A 17,263-nucleotide genomic window follows, 5' to 3' on the forward strand; every position below is an offset into this window, starting at 1 on the left:
AGGGTATGGGGGACTTTTGGGATAGCATTGGAAATGTAATTGAGGAAAATACGTAATAAAATATATTAAAAAACATTTTTTATAGCCTAGCAGGAAGAAAAATCACTTTGTTCTCATAATTTGCTTTATGTCTTGTTATTATCAGTGTTAATTGCAGTTTTCTAATAAAGTATTTATTTAACCTCCAAAAAAAAAGAAAAAGATAGGTCAAAGCACAAACCTGGGAACAGCCATGTAAGATACTGTAAGGTGGTCATCTGTGAGTTGAGCAGAGACCCTCAGAAGACCCTCAATCTAACACCTTAACCCAAGACTACAAACTGTAGGAAGGCTAGTTTCAGTTACTTAAGGTACTCACTCTGGTATTTATCCAGGCAGCCCTAGCAAGTGAATATAGTTGTGTTCCCTGAACACTTAAATAGCTTATAACTCACATGCTACTAGGAACAGGTGGTCCTTCCTGTTCCCTCTAATTAATCATGCCCATACCCAAAGTGTTCATTGATCTACTCTGTTCATACCACTACGTTGAGCATAAGGATAGGCGATCTTTCCCAGTCCATCCAGGCCAAGCATCACTTACTGACCAGAAAAGCTGATTCTCCCTGATCTCATGTTGAGTGCCTCCAGATAGAGAGGATGGAAGAGGATGGTGTTCTGCACAGAGAAGGCTTCAAACTCAAACTCCCGCAGCAGCATCCTTAAAAAGAATGCCTAGACTGCGTACCAGTATTTATGTATTAAGGGCTTAGAGTTCAATCCATGTAGAAAGAGGGGGAAAAAAAACACTGTTAACTGTTATCTTAAGGTTTCTGTTGCTGTGATAAAAACACCATGTCCAGAAGCAACTTGGGGAAGAAAGGGTTTATTTCATCTTACACTTCTGTATCATAAGTCACTGAAGGAAGTCAACGCAGGAAGTCAACGCAGGAACCTGGAAGCAGGAGCTGATGGAGAAGCCATTGAAGAATGCTTACTACCTTGCTCTCTCATGGTTTGCTCAGCCTAGTCTCTTATATTACCCAGGACTACCTATCCAGAGGTGGCACGACCCAAGGTGATCTGGGCCCTCCCACATCAATCATCAAACAAGGGAATGTACCACAGGCCAATCTGGTGGGAGCTTTGCCTCAGTTGAGGTTCTCTCCTCCAGACTCTACCTTGTGTCAAGATGACATAAAATTAGCCAGCAAACTTGACCATAGCCAAATACTCCAGATATTTGTGGCCAGATTGAAGATAGCCAGACACAAGAGGAGTCAACCATTTTTATAGAGTGTGGCATAAATCTCCTCCCAACAGAGGAACTCATGCTGGATGGAGATCTGGCCTCCAAAGACATACTCTCTAAAGGATAGAGGAGATATCCTCTTTAAAGGACAGGATGCTACTCTCAGATGTCAGTTAAAAATATCAGAGTTCCTTTATCCACAGTACTATGCACATCACAAATGGGTCAGCCCCTCAAACGAAGGTACTGCATCAGACTCCCCTGGCTCTCCTATGCCCTGTTAGCAAAAGTAATTAGGGCAAGTCTCTTTAGGTAAGAAATGACTCAGGATGATTCAGGAGTCTTCCTCAAACTGTGACACAATTCATGATGAACTAGAGCCATTATGCCAATCCAATCGCCTTCTACAGTTTACAGGGGAAGATCTCCAAACCCATCTGAAAGAAATACTGTGCACATTCGTAATTCTAAGTGTTCTACTATCTATGTTTAAAATATAAATTCAGTTAATTTTGATAATACATTCTTTGAACTTAGTATATCTAAAGTATTGCCATTTCAATATGGAATGGATATTTTGTTTTCATTTCATTTTATCTTTATTTTATACTCAATAGCACTTTCCTGTTCAATCATTAAATGCACTTATAGCTCACAATATGTACCATGGAATAAAACATATTCACATGTATAAGTTATTTTGAGTATATTAAATTTTTTTTAGTATATTAATTTTTAAAACAAATGACCATAGTATCCATTTATTATTTAAATTTAAATCAGGAGACATACAGTGAAAAGCCAGTCACCCTGGCCATGTTTCAAGTGCTCTGTAGACACTGTTGGTCTTTACTGCAGAAGTCTGTAAGACTGGAAATGCACTTTTTAAACTAGTCTAAATCTCAGGTTGTCTAATTCAGCAGTAGAGGAAATACAAGCTTTCAAAGAGTCATACTATCGGGAAAAGTTTATAATTTCAGATATCATTAGAATTAGAGGAAACACACAGCTTTCAAAAGTCATAAAATCAGAAAAAGTTTATAATTCAAATATCATTAAGTCCAATAGCCCACTTTCCTTGGTTTATAAAGGGGAAAAAAATGGAACAAGAGAAGGTATGGATCCTGAAGAAGTTTTTAGATAGTAGTTTTGTCTATTTTTATTTATTTTGTATTTTGCAATGCTGAAGATCAAACTCAGCCTTATGCAAGCACTATGCTATACCATCAAGCCATATACCCTGTTCCTACATCTCCTGCTTCTTAATCTCAGGATATTTTGTCTTTCTTGTATATGATCTATGCTTCAGGGAAAAAATACCAAATTTGTTTGGACAATTGATCAAATGATATAGGCAAAGAAAAGCCATGTCTATCCTAAACACATTCATTTTTTATTAGATATTTTCTTCATTTACATTTCAAATGCTATCCCCAAAGCCCCCTATACCCTACCCCCCCCCTGCCCTGCTCCCCAACCCATCCACTCCCACTTCCTGGCCCTGGCATTCCCCTGTACTGGGACATATGATCTTCACAAGACCAAGGGCCTCTCCTTCCATTGATGGCCGACTAGGTCATTCTCTACTACATATGCAACTAGAGACACAGCTCTGAGGGGTACTGGTTTGTTCATATTGTTGTTCCTCCTATAGGGTTGCAGACCCCTTTAGCTCCTTGGGTACTTTCTCTAGATCCTCCATTGGGGACCCTGTGTTCCATCCAATAGATGACTGTGAGCATCTGCTTCGGTATTTGCCAGGCACTGGCATAGCCTCATAAGAGACAGCTATATCAGGGTCTTCTCAGCAAAATGTTTCTGGCATATGCAATAGTGTCTGGGTTTGGTGGTTGTATATGGGATGGATCCTGGGGGGGGGGCAGTCTCTGGATGGTCCTTCCTTCCTTCTCAGCTCTGAACTTTGTCTCTGTAACTCCTTCCATGGGTATTTTGTTCCCCATTCTAAGAAGAAGCAAAGTATCCACTTTGGTCTTCCTCCTTCTTGAGTTTCATGTATTTTGCAAATTGTACCTTGGGTATTCTATGTTTCTGGGCTAATAATCGCTTATCAGTGAGTGCATATCAAGTGACTTCTTTTGTGATTGGATTACCTCACTCAGGATGATATCCTCCAGATACATCCATTTGCCTAAGAATTTCATGAATTCATTGTTTTTAATAGCTGAGTAGTACTCCATTGTGTAAATGTACCACATTTTCTGTGTCTTCCTCTGTTGAGGGACATCTGGGTTCTTTCCAGCTTCTGGCTATTATAAATAAGGCTGCTATGAACATATCCTAAACACATTCTTACATCCTGATAAAGGTCACTGCTGCAGCTCTTAAGGTACCTGCTTACATTGAAGTTTGAGGCCTGGGTGGCTGAACCTCACAGGGCCCCTTACCTCAGCCTATCTGTCACTGCTTCCTCTTCTGGGAGTCACCTGACTGCACATGCATCCCACCCACCCTCAGAGCATCCGGCCACATTTTTCCCTCTGCAGCTGTCTTTCCCAGCTGTCAACCACACTTTGTTTAAGATCATGCTTCAGAGTCTCCTTTCCATTTGTAAACCAAAGCACTTAGTAGAAACTGCAGCAAAGCAGTGGAAGAGCTGCCTGCCATACTGGCCACAAACGCACCGAACCCCATGGTCCTACGGGAGACATGGGAGAGAGAAAGGGGATGTATACTTGACATGGCTCAGGGTGTGGCATCATCTGCCAATTCCTCTATGACATTGGAAAGTCCTCGGTTTTCTTATTAAAATGGAAATGAAAGGAGCAGCTACCTCTGTAAGACTGAAGTGTGATACTGAATACAAAAGCATTTCCTGACATGATTAAACATGGCTCACCTGATAGAGTTGCCACAAGGTCTGGCAGCTCCCTGCATAGAAAGGCCAAGTATACCCAGTGCATTACTGCACCAATGACTACCAAATGCTGGAGACACAGGAGGTACTAAGTAACTGTATATTTAACAGCTATGACAGATCTCTGGGGCGAGGAAGTGGGAATGAGAGATGGGCACAGTGAAGTAAGTTTCTGGGTAGTGAAGGGGAAGGCGAGGGGATTGCCTTCAGTGTTTTCCTGGTTGAGGCACCAGATACAAAAAGAAGCTCTAAACTCAATAAATAGTGGAGCCCAGGGGCCATGTGAGATAAGAAATTCGACTGGGATTTAAGGGAAGCAGATGTGAGTGCAGCAAAGCCATGAGAAAGGAGTGTAAGACTGTCATCAATTTGACTTGAGCTAGATCATGCCTGCCAGCGTTCCCCAGCAGATCTTCTGTTTAGCTTTCCTAAGAAACTCTGTCAACCAGACACATGTGTCATGGCATGACATGGTGTCCTGTTTCTTGGAGTGAATACCAGGTAAAGAAATATTAAATTTTCTTCACTACATTTTCATAAAACAGGCAATAATAGGTATAGCTGAGCTAAAGCTACCTTCTAAACAATTCCCTTCTTAGGAGTGGCCTTTGTCTCATCTGGTTTAAGACAATGTCACAGGCATCCAGGAAGGCAGTCAGTATGTCAACTGGACACAGGCTGGAGTTACCACAGAGAAAGGAGCTTCAAGTGGGGAAGTGCCTCCATGAGATCCAGCTGTGGGGCATTTTCTCTGTTGCTGATCAAGGGGAGAAGGCCCATTTTGGGTGGTACCATCCTTGGGATGGTAATCCTGGGTTCTATAAGAAAGCAAGCTGAGCAAGCCAGGGGAAGCAAGCCAGGAAGTAACATCCCTCCATGGCCTCTGCATCAGCTCCTGCTTCCTGATCTGCTTCAATTCCAGTCCTGACTTCCCTAGGTGATGAATAGCAACATCGTGGTGTAAGCTGAATAAACCCTTTCCTCCCCAACTTGCTTCTTGGTCATGATGTTTTCTGCAGAAATAGAAACCCTGACTAAGACAAATTGGCAGTTGACGCTGAGTCCCTTAGTGCCATTGTCATGGTACCTCTGGCATGAAGAATGCCCAGATCTTCTGAGTGGTGAATTATATTCTGAGACACAGAGAGAAGCAGTTCATAACATTATGTTTATAGAAAGAGAACTAAGTTGAGACAAGTTTAGCACCTCTTTAAAGGTCACAGTTTATGGGAAAGCAGCTCTCTAATTTACAAGTTGGGAGACCTTGAGCAAGATTAAAAATTTCTGTGCCTCTGTATTTTCATCTGTAAAATGGAGATAATAATACACTTGCCCCACAGTGTATATAACAACAACTCACAAATAATGAGCCTGGCAATTCTAAATGTGTAGCTTGTGTTAATTCACTGAACCACTCACATGTTCTCATGAATTAAAGTGCCATACTTCTTGGAAGATAAGCAATAGGAGGATTCTTTCCTACCCACATAATTCAAGTAGCAACACTTGGATCTAGGACTCAATCCCATCTCCACTGTACAGCCTTTTTGTATGGATACCTGCTAACTATAGCTACGAACACAGAAGAATAATTCCTTGGGTGTTTAACTCTCCTTGGTGTTGTGAAGATAGCTGGCCATGCAGTGCTCTTCTAATAGGTGCAAGACCCTGGGTTTCATCTCCACCACTGCAAATAAATAATTCACAAGGATCCCTGGAGTCCCTGCTTTTCTCATACTTTGACACCTCATACCTACCCTTCTCAGATTGTTTCATTATTAAAATAATGTTGCAACTATATAAAAAGGCCAGAAATAGGGGTTAGAATATTCCCTGTGGCAGTGGAATAGACACATAAGTATGAATTCATAGTTATCCATGTAAATAGATGTTCACCTCTATAAATGTTTGTTGATAGGCACAAACCAATGGGTTAGTATGCACATTTCTTTCCTTGGACTGTCAGCTAAACAATGCTAAAAATAATGCACCCGAGAGGAAATAGCTTTCAGAACTTGGCTTCTAATTCTGTTCTCCAGGAGTAAGAGCCAAAGCTCATGATGAGTGTGGCTAGTTCTGTACAGTGGACAGGGGGAACTGGATAAAACTGAGTTATTGTAGAGTCTAAGAAGGACATATAGACAGACAAGAGCCATCCCATAATAGTGGGGTGTGTTCAAGGCACCTGTGAGCTAAGGGAAAGCGTTCTGGGTGGCAGAAGCTGAGGAAATTTAGGTAACTGACCACGTATGAGATACAGTTCTGTGCATTGATATTAATATTAATAAACAAGTGAGTCAATAAATGGGAAAAGAGAAAGAGTATCTTCCAGGCAGAATTATAAGTGACATATGTCGATATTCTAGTTCCAGGATGGTGGAATGTAACTCTTTAGCTATGACTTGTCTGGGACTTTCTTCCAGACATACATGATGGAAGAGGGAAGTCAGTACAGCAGTAACAGTGGAGAAAACTGATAAGAGCGCTTCAGGTTGGGCAAGTGATCAAGAACGCCTATGAAGTCATGGTGATAACCTGTGTCCCTTATTGCATGATGACAATGTTTCCTCGCCTCTACAACCTTCCACCTGAAAATCCACAGCCCTTACTGGTGAGTGACTGTTTTGTAATATACCTGTGTGATGATTCTCAGAACAGTTAAAGACACCAAAAGCAGGGGACATCTGAGAAATGGTCACTGGCATGGAAAGTCTGAGGAGCTGACTCAGTGACATTCTGCATGGGATCCTGGAGTGGGAAAATGAGATTGGGACAACAAGGGAATCTGATTAAACAGTATGATGTAGTTAATAACCATGAACCTGTGTGGTAAATACACCCTACCACAAGAGAACTTGGTCCAAAACAGCAGAACCTTTATACGTCGTTTGCAATAATTCTAGAAATCTGTAACTCTAAAATTGCTGTAACTTTAAAATATCTTGTATACCATTTCTTAAGAGATGCAAATATAAGAACTATAGAATCAGAAATTAAAGGTGGAAGTAACCGAGCTCTAAGATTAAAGGAAAGAGTGGGAAAGCTCAATCAAATAACCAGTAGGGCAGCTTTTGGGTTTGCTACTTGATCATGTTAATAACTTGGTGGCCACTCAATCCTATCCACCTTTGTTAAAAGACATAGGACAGGAATGAAGAAAGATGTTCAAACAGTTGTGTGTGCTTCAATATAGTAGACCCCATCTAATTTCAGTCACAAAATGCACCTTTCAACTAGTAGCTTTAGAAGTAGGAGGAGACACAGGATCTTTTCAGAGACACCGATATCAAAGTTGCTTTCATAATGATGGTAAGATATTGATCTCTTCTTATTCTTAGTCGCTCAGCGTACTGTGGCGCTTCCAGAGACTGCAGAATATGCGATGTAGTAAGTTAACACGATGTACCCACAAAAGACCACTGCTCTCTGTGAAGTCTTTTGCTTATAACCACCTTCTTTTGGATCATACAGCTATTGTCATACCTTACTTGTGCTAATACATAACAGTTATTTTAAGTGAGTTGATAGATATTTTTAAATATATCTTTTAATTTTTACATGGTAAGCATTGATAAATATAACATATATATTCTTTGAGATAGATTCTTTGAGATAGTCACTGTTGAAAGAAGCAAGTCTGAGAATCAAAATGATTGAGAACTTCTGCACTCTAGTTACAGTGATCAGGTTGTTCTTTTGGGAGAACCCAGCCTGTGTTTAGAGAATCCTTCACCCATTGAGCCAAAATGAAAGTGGTAGTGACAGAGCCAATCCCCGCCTCCCCTGGGTAGAGCGACCTTAGGCTTGACCAGCCACGTGGACTCATTTGACCTTTGTATCTGGGACTACTGAAGTAGGGCCATGAGCAACTCTGAGAAGGCAGGAGGGGTGGCTGAGGCATCAGATCCTAGAGGCAAAGGTTCTCAAGCCACCATCTGTGTCCACTGTGAATGGCGTCAGTGACACAGCTGCAGCTTGTAGTTCTGAGTTTGGCAGAAGTAGCATTTACAATTTCTGCAAGCAAGACTTTGGATATTGTTTGTAGCTATTCACCCCAACTGTGGCTCTCCTGATCGAGTACTGTGGCTCCCCATTCCAGTACTTTTAAATTTTCACTCATCCAGAGATGCTCAAGTATTGTGATTAAGAACTCGGACTGATCCTACAAACAACAGTAATTACCAATCTTGATCTCTTTTATATCAATCAGTCTTTCTGCAATTCTATAAGTAAACCTTTAATAAAACAAACAAACAAACAAAAACCCTGTTTAAGCAAATTAAAACATTTACATTCTCAAGAGTTGAAAAAAATGCTGGCATTCTATCCAGCAGTAAACTTTTAGCCAGGCTTTGAAACTATGGTCCAACTTTCATCCAGCAGAGAGAACGGTTTTCATTGTGTGACTTCTCAGCTGTGCAGTTTCTATAAATGAGCAAGAGGCTCTGAGGAGAAGACCTGGTGACGCCGAGCCATGTGCGTAGTTTGTTAGAAATCATTTCAAGCACCTCCAGGTTTCCTGGGCCAATCAAAACAGAGATGTCCTAATGTGTTTGAGAGAATCTCATTTTATAGAGTGCTTAAGAGCACCATGAAAACCATACTAGATTTCAAATGTAGCTAATTATCCAGGAAGGATTCAAGACCTGGCTCCTACTAGGTTTCTTTCTTGTTACTATTTAATATAATATATACAATATAATGTTTGAGCTGCTAGGGCCTGGAATGGTTTTGCCTTCTTTGGCTGTGCAAATATATTTTAAAGTTTCTCTTTTTAATTCAAATTACCTTCCTGCTAAACTTGAAGAGTGAAGAGTGTGTGAGATGGTTAAGTCCTTCAGATGTTTCCATCTCATCCTAACTTGGATAGTTAGGGATTAAAATTAATTTTGACTACACATGGCATCCTCTTTCATAAGTAGAACTACTGCTTGAGACTGAACTAGTCCTGCAAACTCAAGATGCTCTTAAGTCTTGAAATAATTCAGAGAAAGCATAAGCATGGGCGCAAACACTGCTTATTTTCACTTGGCGCACTGTGATTGTTAGGTTTGATGTTGGGGGGCATCCCTGTATACAGGACACTACACAACAGAAAGATAGAAACCAGCGTAAGTGAGCTTGAAAACAGGTTGACATATTTAAAAGCAGGCTTTTATAATAGCCAGTTATAACCTCTTCCTGCAAACTTAGGTTATAGGCGCATCTAACTAAATGTGTTAGATTCTGCGGCTTCTTATCTCTATGTACTTGAAGCTACACAGGCGTAAGATCACTTGTCTTTACCTCTTCCTGTCTCTCACCCAGGATGTCTGCCTTTCTTCTCTGCCCACTAAAGAATAGGAAACGGCAGAAATAAATAGATAATGATTTTTGGTCTGTTCCTATTACTCTTGTGAGCGTTGTTCAGTTTAACCTAGGCAACATCATACACATATTTTTCAGTGCTATACAAATGATCAGAATAGGCTTATTTGGTTAGAATTTAATTGTCTCATCCTTCTAGCCCTTGGGTTCTCAGTGCTACTAACTGGCCTCTAAGAAGGTTGCTCTAGCAGAGTGTAAATAGGCAGTACCTCTGAGACATTTTCCGTTACTTATTGACCTAGAAAAATCCTCATTGAGTAGCTGAGTCCTGACAGGGTCTAACCACTTCTAGGCCAGCCATACATGCTGAATGTGGCACAGGATATAGTATTATAGCACCTGGAGTCTGTGCCACATTTTAGGGTTACTAGAGAGCCTCTGACAGCAGGGTTTGAGCAGAGCCCCTAGAATGATTGTATCCTAACATTCCATTCCACAGATGAGAAAAGAAATTAGAAAAGTGGACTGCCCATCAGAGGTGAGGGTTCTGCCTGGAGCTGAAGACTGCAGGCCCTTAGGGGTACACCTAAGGGAGGGGTAAACAGAGGTAAGATGTCTGGGCTGCTTTCCTCCCCCACTCCCATCCTTCCCTGAGTCATATCAGGAGGTCCTATGACACATCAGCATTAGCAGACGAGAAAAGGAAAAACATAATTTGTCAGCAGATAGCAAGCAAAAGGTGTAGCTGCCTGACTCATGTGTAGCCGTGTGTAGAAGCAGAAGTCCTGAACCTTGGCCCCTTACTGATCACACATTCTTTACTGGCCCGGCCATGCTTTCTCCCCTCTCCTGTCCCAGATCACTTGAGAGTTTGTAAGGGAGGATTTGGTAGGTCAAGAATGATCTGCCTTTGAAATAGTCATATTAAGCATAAAATAGAATTGTAAGCCAGCAGCCAAGGTTAGAGAATGTAGTTACAGCAAAAGAATCTAGTTGTTTTTAGAAACCAGCTTTTCTACAGTAATGCTAGATAAGTAAAAATACCAAAAAACCCAACAACAAATACCACTTCTGTAATGCAATGAAAAAAGTTTGCCATACTTTCTCACACAAGATAAAATGTATATGCCATTTTATTAATTCTTGGAGCATAGGTTTGAAGTAGTCTCAGATAGGCAAATTCAGGCTCACTAACCTGTCTGAGGCCACAGAGCCAGTCAATGGAGACAGGTTTTTCATTTCAGGCTTCCAATCTCATCTCCTTAGCATTCCAGAGTACACACTAAGTATAGGTTATATGTTCTCACTTTTTCCTTCCCATTGTGTCCTATCTCCAAACTCATTATATAAAAGACATGTATTATGGAAGTGGAAACCTACTTAACTGGCTGTCTCAGGTCTAAAGGGGGAGGGGCGGGGGTGGGGAAACACCGCTGAGAAGCAGCGTGGATGTTACCCTGTTCAGTCTCCATGAGAAGATGCTCCTTGGAAGAGACTCTGCCTTTCATGTGTGCTCTGTAATTATTTCGGATGTTTATGAGACTGCAATGATAGGATGCTACAGAAGCTTTCCCTCTGATCCTCCCCCTTCCATTCCCATCCTACCTGTCGCATCCTCTGAGAAGGGATTTTTTTTCCTGTCCAGTACTGCTCCCTTTTCTTTATAGCACTTTTTAAAAAACACAATTAGTGATCACATGTACACTTCCTTATTGGCTGTCATCCTTGGGAGACTATAAACTCTGCGAAGGCAGTCCTAATGTAAGCATATGACCACTTTACTCAGCAGGTTCCCAAGCACTTATCATGAAACAAAAGACCAACTCAATAAATGTTCTATGGATGGATGGATGGATGGATGGATGGATGGATGGATGGATGGATGGATGGACAGTTCACTTCTTGAAGTTCCCAAAGGGATCTGAGGAAGTAGGTGAATTGATCGTATAATTTAGAGCAAAATGGATCACATTTTAGATTAGAGTAAGTCAATCACTGATTCCTAAAATAGGAATGAGATCTGATAGTCTCCCAAAAGCAACATGCAGGAACTATGAGACTGGCATGTTGGGGCAGAGAGGGATGGGAACTAGCTACAAAATATTCCTCAAGCACAATGCAGTGTAATACATACATGCTGTCTTAATATAAAGAGCTATATAGCAAACAACTAAACTATATAACAAATTACAGAGGTCTGGGTGAGATCATGGATTAGCCTGAATAATGTGCTAAAAAACCAGGACCCAAGGTTGATCCCCAGAACCCAAATAAAAAGGCCAGTATAATGACATGAACTTATAATCTCTGTGCTTGAGAAGTATATAATTCCAGCGCATTGAGAGGCAAGCTGATCCCTGGGGCTTACTGATCAACCAGCTGAGTCTACTTGGCAAGTTCTAAATTAGTGAGTGATACTATCTCAAAAAAAGTAGGCATCCCTGAGGAATATCACCCAATATCACCTTGTAGTCTCTACGTATATATATGCACATGCACTCCAACACATGCATGTACCTGAACACACCATACACACACACACACACACACACACACACACATGTGACAGCACTAGGATATAGACTTGCCAGTTATCAAAGGCCATGCTTTTTTTTTAATTCACTTTTAGAATTCTTTCTTACTAAATATAAAATATGTTCATATTTTAAGCATAGAGTTGATAAAGTTTAAAGATGTGTATCTTTAATTATATGAGAGGCTCATATATTTAAAGTTACACTCTACTAGGCAGTGCAGAGAATGCTCACTGTTCCACAGCCTTGCCAACCGTGGGTGTCACAGTCCTCATTCCAGCAGTCACTGTGGTGCAAGAAGGCCCCGGTATTACAGACTTATACGTTGGTGTCTTAGCAAGCATCACGAGTCCTCAGAAGAGGAAAACCAAGAATTCATCTGGTTTTTGGATAAAGCTGTTTGATCAACTCTGTGGTTTTTGGTTCAAGAAAAGGAGGCTCTAATGTCTGACCATCTTGTAATGGAAGCATCCGAACCTCAGCAAAGGCTAGAATAGACTAACAGACTAACAGCAGGCTCCCACATGGCTCCCACGTGGCTTGAACACGTCACCTAGGCAAATGGATCCATTTAGATGTAAACAGACCAGAATGCTGAGGAAGGACTTTACGTCTGAGAGAGAGAGAGAGAGAGAGAGAGAGAGAGAGAGAGAGAGAGAGAGAGAGAGAGATCAAACCTCCAGGAAAAAGATGGCCTTGTCAACAAAAGAGGATGGGTGAGGCAGTGACTGCTTCATGCAGGAAGTGAGCTATAAGACCATAGCCATTTGGATATACTTTTGAGGAGCTATTACACCATAGCTGCTCAAGTATAGTGTTGAGCAATTACTCCATGCTAGCTGGGCAGAGGGAGTCATTCTTTTATAGAATAAAGATGGTAGGACTTTTGGGTTTCAAATAACAGAATTGAAACCCAATTTTACTAAGTTGATTAATGAAGATTAATTTACTTGAAGAATAACTATTTCTTATGAGATTTTCCTCTTCATGTGTGTGTTAAAATGTTTTTCTTTTTATGTAATAATCGTAAGAGTTAGATGGTGAAATGGTCTTTTACCCATACATAAGGTCAAGGTCTTTAGCATTAGCTTATCTCCCTCTGGCATTAGCAATCTTTTTTCTTTTAAGGTATATATAATTAAGTATAAATGCACAAACAAATACACACAGACATATATCATTCTACTCTACCTTAGAGATAGTTGCATCTCATGCTTTATTCACTATAGGAAGGAATTAGAATCAACCCAGTTGTCCATTGTCAGATAAATGGATAATGAAAACTTGGGGTATGCATTTGTGTGTGTGTGTGTGTGTGTGTGTGTGTGTGTGTGTGTGTGTGTTAATACTATTTATCTCTAAAGAAAAATCATCATTAAATTTTCAGGAACTGGATGGACTTAGACTGTATAATATTAAGTGAGGTCACATAATAAACTCATGTTCTGTAGCTACTTGGTACAAATGCTAATTATGTCTCCCCCCAAATTGCTTACATGAGAGTATCTGCAGGTGTAGCTTCTGAGAACCTGCCCCCAATTGATTCTGATTGCTAAGTAAAGATGCCAACAGCCAATAATATTTGGGGAGGACAGATAGAGGCGAGGTGTTAGGATTCCTGGGCTGGGGACTGAGAGAAAAAGGAAGGGAGATCTACCATGCCAGGAGAGTGTGAAGGAGAGAAGATCCACCATGCCTGAGAAGAGTGCAGGACAGAGAGGCATGACTGCCATGTGAAGGATCCAGGAGAACGTGGCCCAGAGGGCACCCAACTGGGTCCATGGCAGCCAAGATAGAGCATAGAATCAGTAAGTAATAACTCTGGATTATCAATGGGAGGTAGATTAACTGCATGGAGGTTAAGCAGTGGCCCAGGTATTGTGATGTTTAACACATATTAAAATGTAAAGGCTGAGTGTGTAATATATATTATATATAGTATATGTATATGTGCGTATATGTATATGTTATATATGTGTATGTATATATGTATGTATATATAATATGATATACATTATACTTGATATGTGATTATAAAATATATGTTATATTTTATTATATACATATATTATATGTTTAATATATTTTTATATTTTATCATTTACATATATATTTATATGTATATGTATATACCCAAGTGTACATGTGGGTACAATATATAGCATGTAGAGAAGAGAACAAGAAAGGCTCACTATTAAAGGACGGAGAAGGACTGAATGCAGGTAATGGAATGAGCTATGAAAGAGGATGTAAAGCTATTTCTTCTTCTTGTTCTGATTCTGTCATGCTTTTTTTTTTTTCCATTTTGGGTGGTAGATAAGTTCATAAAAATATATTTGATCAGGAAAGGGAAAAATCCAAGATAAAACTCCACAGCTTGCATTCCTGATGGCTATTCTAACTATATAGAAGCTCTAAGTTATCTTTGAGTCTGGTCAATTTCAGTGTGTGATTTTATTTTTATTTGTAATGATTTTTAATCATGAAGTTTAAAAAAATTGAATAATGGTTTTTAAAGTAAAAGATAAAAAAGCCATTCCAGTCATAGCACCATCAGAAATGGCTTGGAGACTCTTCCATTTCATGAGTTAGGCTCTCTTGCTAAAGTGTTTTGCATTAATTTATAATTCTCTTGGTGTCTTAGAGTTTTTCATTTTTTTCCCCTTAGATCTCCTATGTAGCTCAAGCTTCTGTCAAATTCTCGATATAAATGACTTTGAACTCCTGGTCCTCCTGCCTCTGTGTCCCATCTCTCCAGATGATAGGCATGTGCCACTGTGACTCGTTTATGCATGGTCAGGGACTGAACCTGGGCCTTACAAATGTTAGGAAAGCACCCTACCAACTGAGCTACATCCATCCTTAGGTCTCTTGGTTCTTAGGAAAGAAAAACAACAGCAACAACAGAACCCCAAATATTTCCTTTTAATAAAAATATCACAATTACTCTTTGTAGCATAATGCATTGCATAGAGCAAAAGCAGTTTCCATATCAGATACTCTTCGCATTGGTCAGCGGTCATACAGTTGCCTTTACTCTTACTGTACTCTTTGTGTTGCTTGGGTCCATGGAACTATGTCCAAATGGTGTTTATTTTCATAGTTGCTGTTTAATTATACTTAAGGACTGGCCTGTGGCCTCCTGTGACAATCACCATTAAACAGATTTGCTAACTTTGTCACACATTGTGTTTGGTTTCAGACCCTGGGAGAAGAGACTGAAGCGCATATTTTACATACCAAAGCAGACCTGGCCTCCAGGTTCTCCCAGCATCCCCCAGTCCCTATCTGGGCTACCCTGCTCCAACCCTGAACTTTCCAGCTGAAGGGCTGGCCTGCCCTTTCCCTAGAAACTGTCTCTTCTCTATTAATCCAATAGACCTTTTGGTCTCTCCATGGTCTCTACTCCCCCTGTGCATGCTCTTTTTTTCCTTCCTTCCTTCCTTCCTTCCTTCCTTCCTCCCTCCCTCCCTCCCTCCCTCCCTCCCTCCCTCCCTTCCTTCCTTCCTTCCTTCCTTTCTTTTCTTCCATCCTTTCTTTCCCTCTTTCTTTCTTCCTTTCTCTCTCTCTCTTCTGGTCTCCTCTCTTCCCTTCCCTTGGTGACTTCCCTGATCTCTTTCCCTGGGGCCAGTGAACTCACTGAAGAGCACCTTCCCAATAAACCTGCACTCAATATAATCTAATCTGGTTTGAACTGGTTTATTTTACCAGCAGAGAAATAACTTATCAGTCTGCTTGAGTTCTAATTTTTCTACATCAATGAAGCTGTTTATTCTCAGTATACTTTATTTTTTTAAAATAGTTTCATATTTCCAGAAAAGTTGAGAAAGTAGTATAGAGTTCTCATAGAACTCATCCTGGGTTTCCACCCTAAAATACAATAATACAACATTAATTATAACTCATAAAGCAACACTGATACATTATGAACTGAAGTACATGTGTCATTTAGTTTTTTAATTTTGTATTTTATATTGCATGTTTTCTTTATTTACATTTCAAATGTTTTGCCCTTTCCAGGTCTCCTCTTTGGAATCCCCCTATCCTATTCCCCCTCCCCCTGCCTCTATGAGGGTGCTCCCCCACCCACCCTCCCACTCCCTGTCTTCCTGCCCTGGTATTCCTCTACACTGGGGCATCGAACACCCTCAGGCCCAAGGGCCTCTCCTCCCACTGGTGTCCAGCAAGGCCATCCTCTGCCACCTATGTGGCCAGCACCATGGGTTCCATTCAGATTTTGATATATTTTCCAAGGCCCTATCCTGATTGTTATAGTTTATTTATTTGTGGTGTGTTTTAACCTCCTCTTATCTAAGAAACCATTTCTCTGCTTCTTCTTGATTTTGACATCCTGGATGGTTTTGGAGAACACTGATGAAAAATTTCTCATAAGGAGCCTCTGTCAGAGGAGATGGCCATTGTCACAGCACATCAAAGGCACATGATCAGTGTGTTCTTTACTGTTCTCACTGAAAGAAATCATTATGGAAAGCCCACACTTGAGGTCAGTATAAATTCTGTACATATATTAAATGAGATATTCTGCATAGGGAACTGATTGCTTCATTGATTATTCAGTCACTTGTCAGTATGGAATAGGTATTTATTTACTTGATAATTACTTGTTATAATTTGGTTTGGTGGCAACTGCCTCTACCTGGTGAGCTATCTCATTGGCTACACATTATAATACTCTAACTTGATTTTATTTGCTTTTATTGTGTTGTTCACACTGTTCCAGCTCTGGCTACTGGGCTCTTGAATCCTTCAGGCAGACTCACATAGCCTATTGATTTTCCCATCACCTCCTTACTTTGTAGCACAAGACACTGGGACAATTAGAGATGTTATGTGCTAACTAGGGCCTTAGCTAAGGACAGACACATTGAAGTCAAGATGGAGATATTTGCTAGAGTGAACTGGTACCCCTCAACCATGCAGCAGGTTAGAAGAGGTCCCCACTACACTGTTACCATTGCGGTTGGAATTCTGAGCCACGGTAAGCTTGCTATTTTCATTTGTCTTGAAATATTGTTATGTGTGATACAACATGTGGGCTAGTTGCACCCTAGCAAAACCAAACCAAACATTTTGGGTCCAAAAGTCAGTAATATGAGAATTATTTTACAGACAATATTCTCAAGTCAGTGTGTGCATAGCCTAGAATACATAGTAGCCAGGCAAAAGACCTGAGAAAATCAAGGATGGATCCTTACTGGATTGATATCTGCCTCTAATACTTGGGGTGCTATGTACAGCAATTAGTGAACAATAAATGAAACAGAAGTAACTGTGAGAGGCAGAGATAGTTTTCCA

At 40.5% G+C, this 17,263-nt stretch overlaps 1 long non-coding RNA gene across 1 annotated transcript in view; it reads left to right on the top strand.

Moving 5' to 3' along the window:
- Window positions 1-15,176, top strand: part of LOC110305034 — a 19,475-nt gene extending 4,299 nt beyond the window's left edge. Inside the window, exons 2-4 of the long non-coding RNA XR_002379127.1 lie at window positions 6,530-6,717; window positions 9,913-10,020; window positions 15,150-15,176. This is a non-coding gene — a long non-coding RNA (uncharacterized LOC110305034). The remainder of the gene's footprint in view (window positions 1-6,529; window positions 6,718-9,912; window positions 10,021-15,149) is intronic.
- The last annotated feature ends 2,087 nt before the right edge of the window (window positions 15,177-17,263 follow it).

Source organism: Mus caroli, chromosome 1 (genome assembly GCF_900094665.2).
Source record: "Mus caroli chromosome 1, CAROLI_EIJ_v1.1, whole genome shotgun sequence".
NCBI lineage: Eukaryota > Metazoa > Chordata > Mammalia > Rodentia > Muridae > Mus > Mus caroli.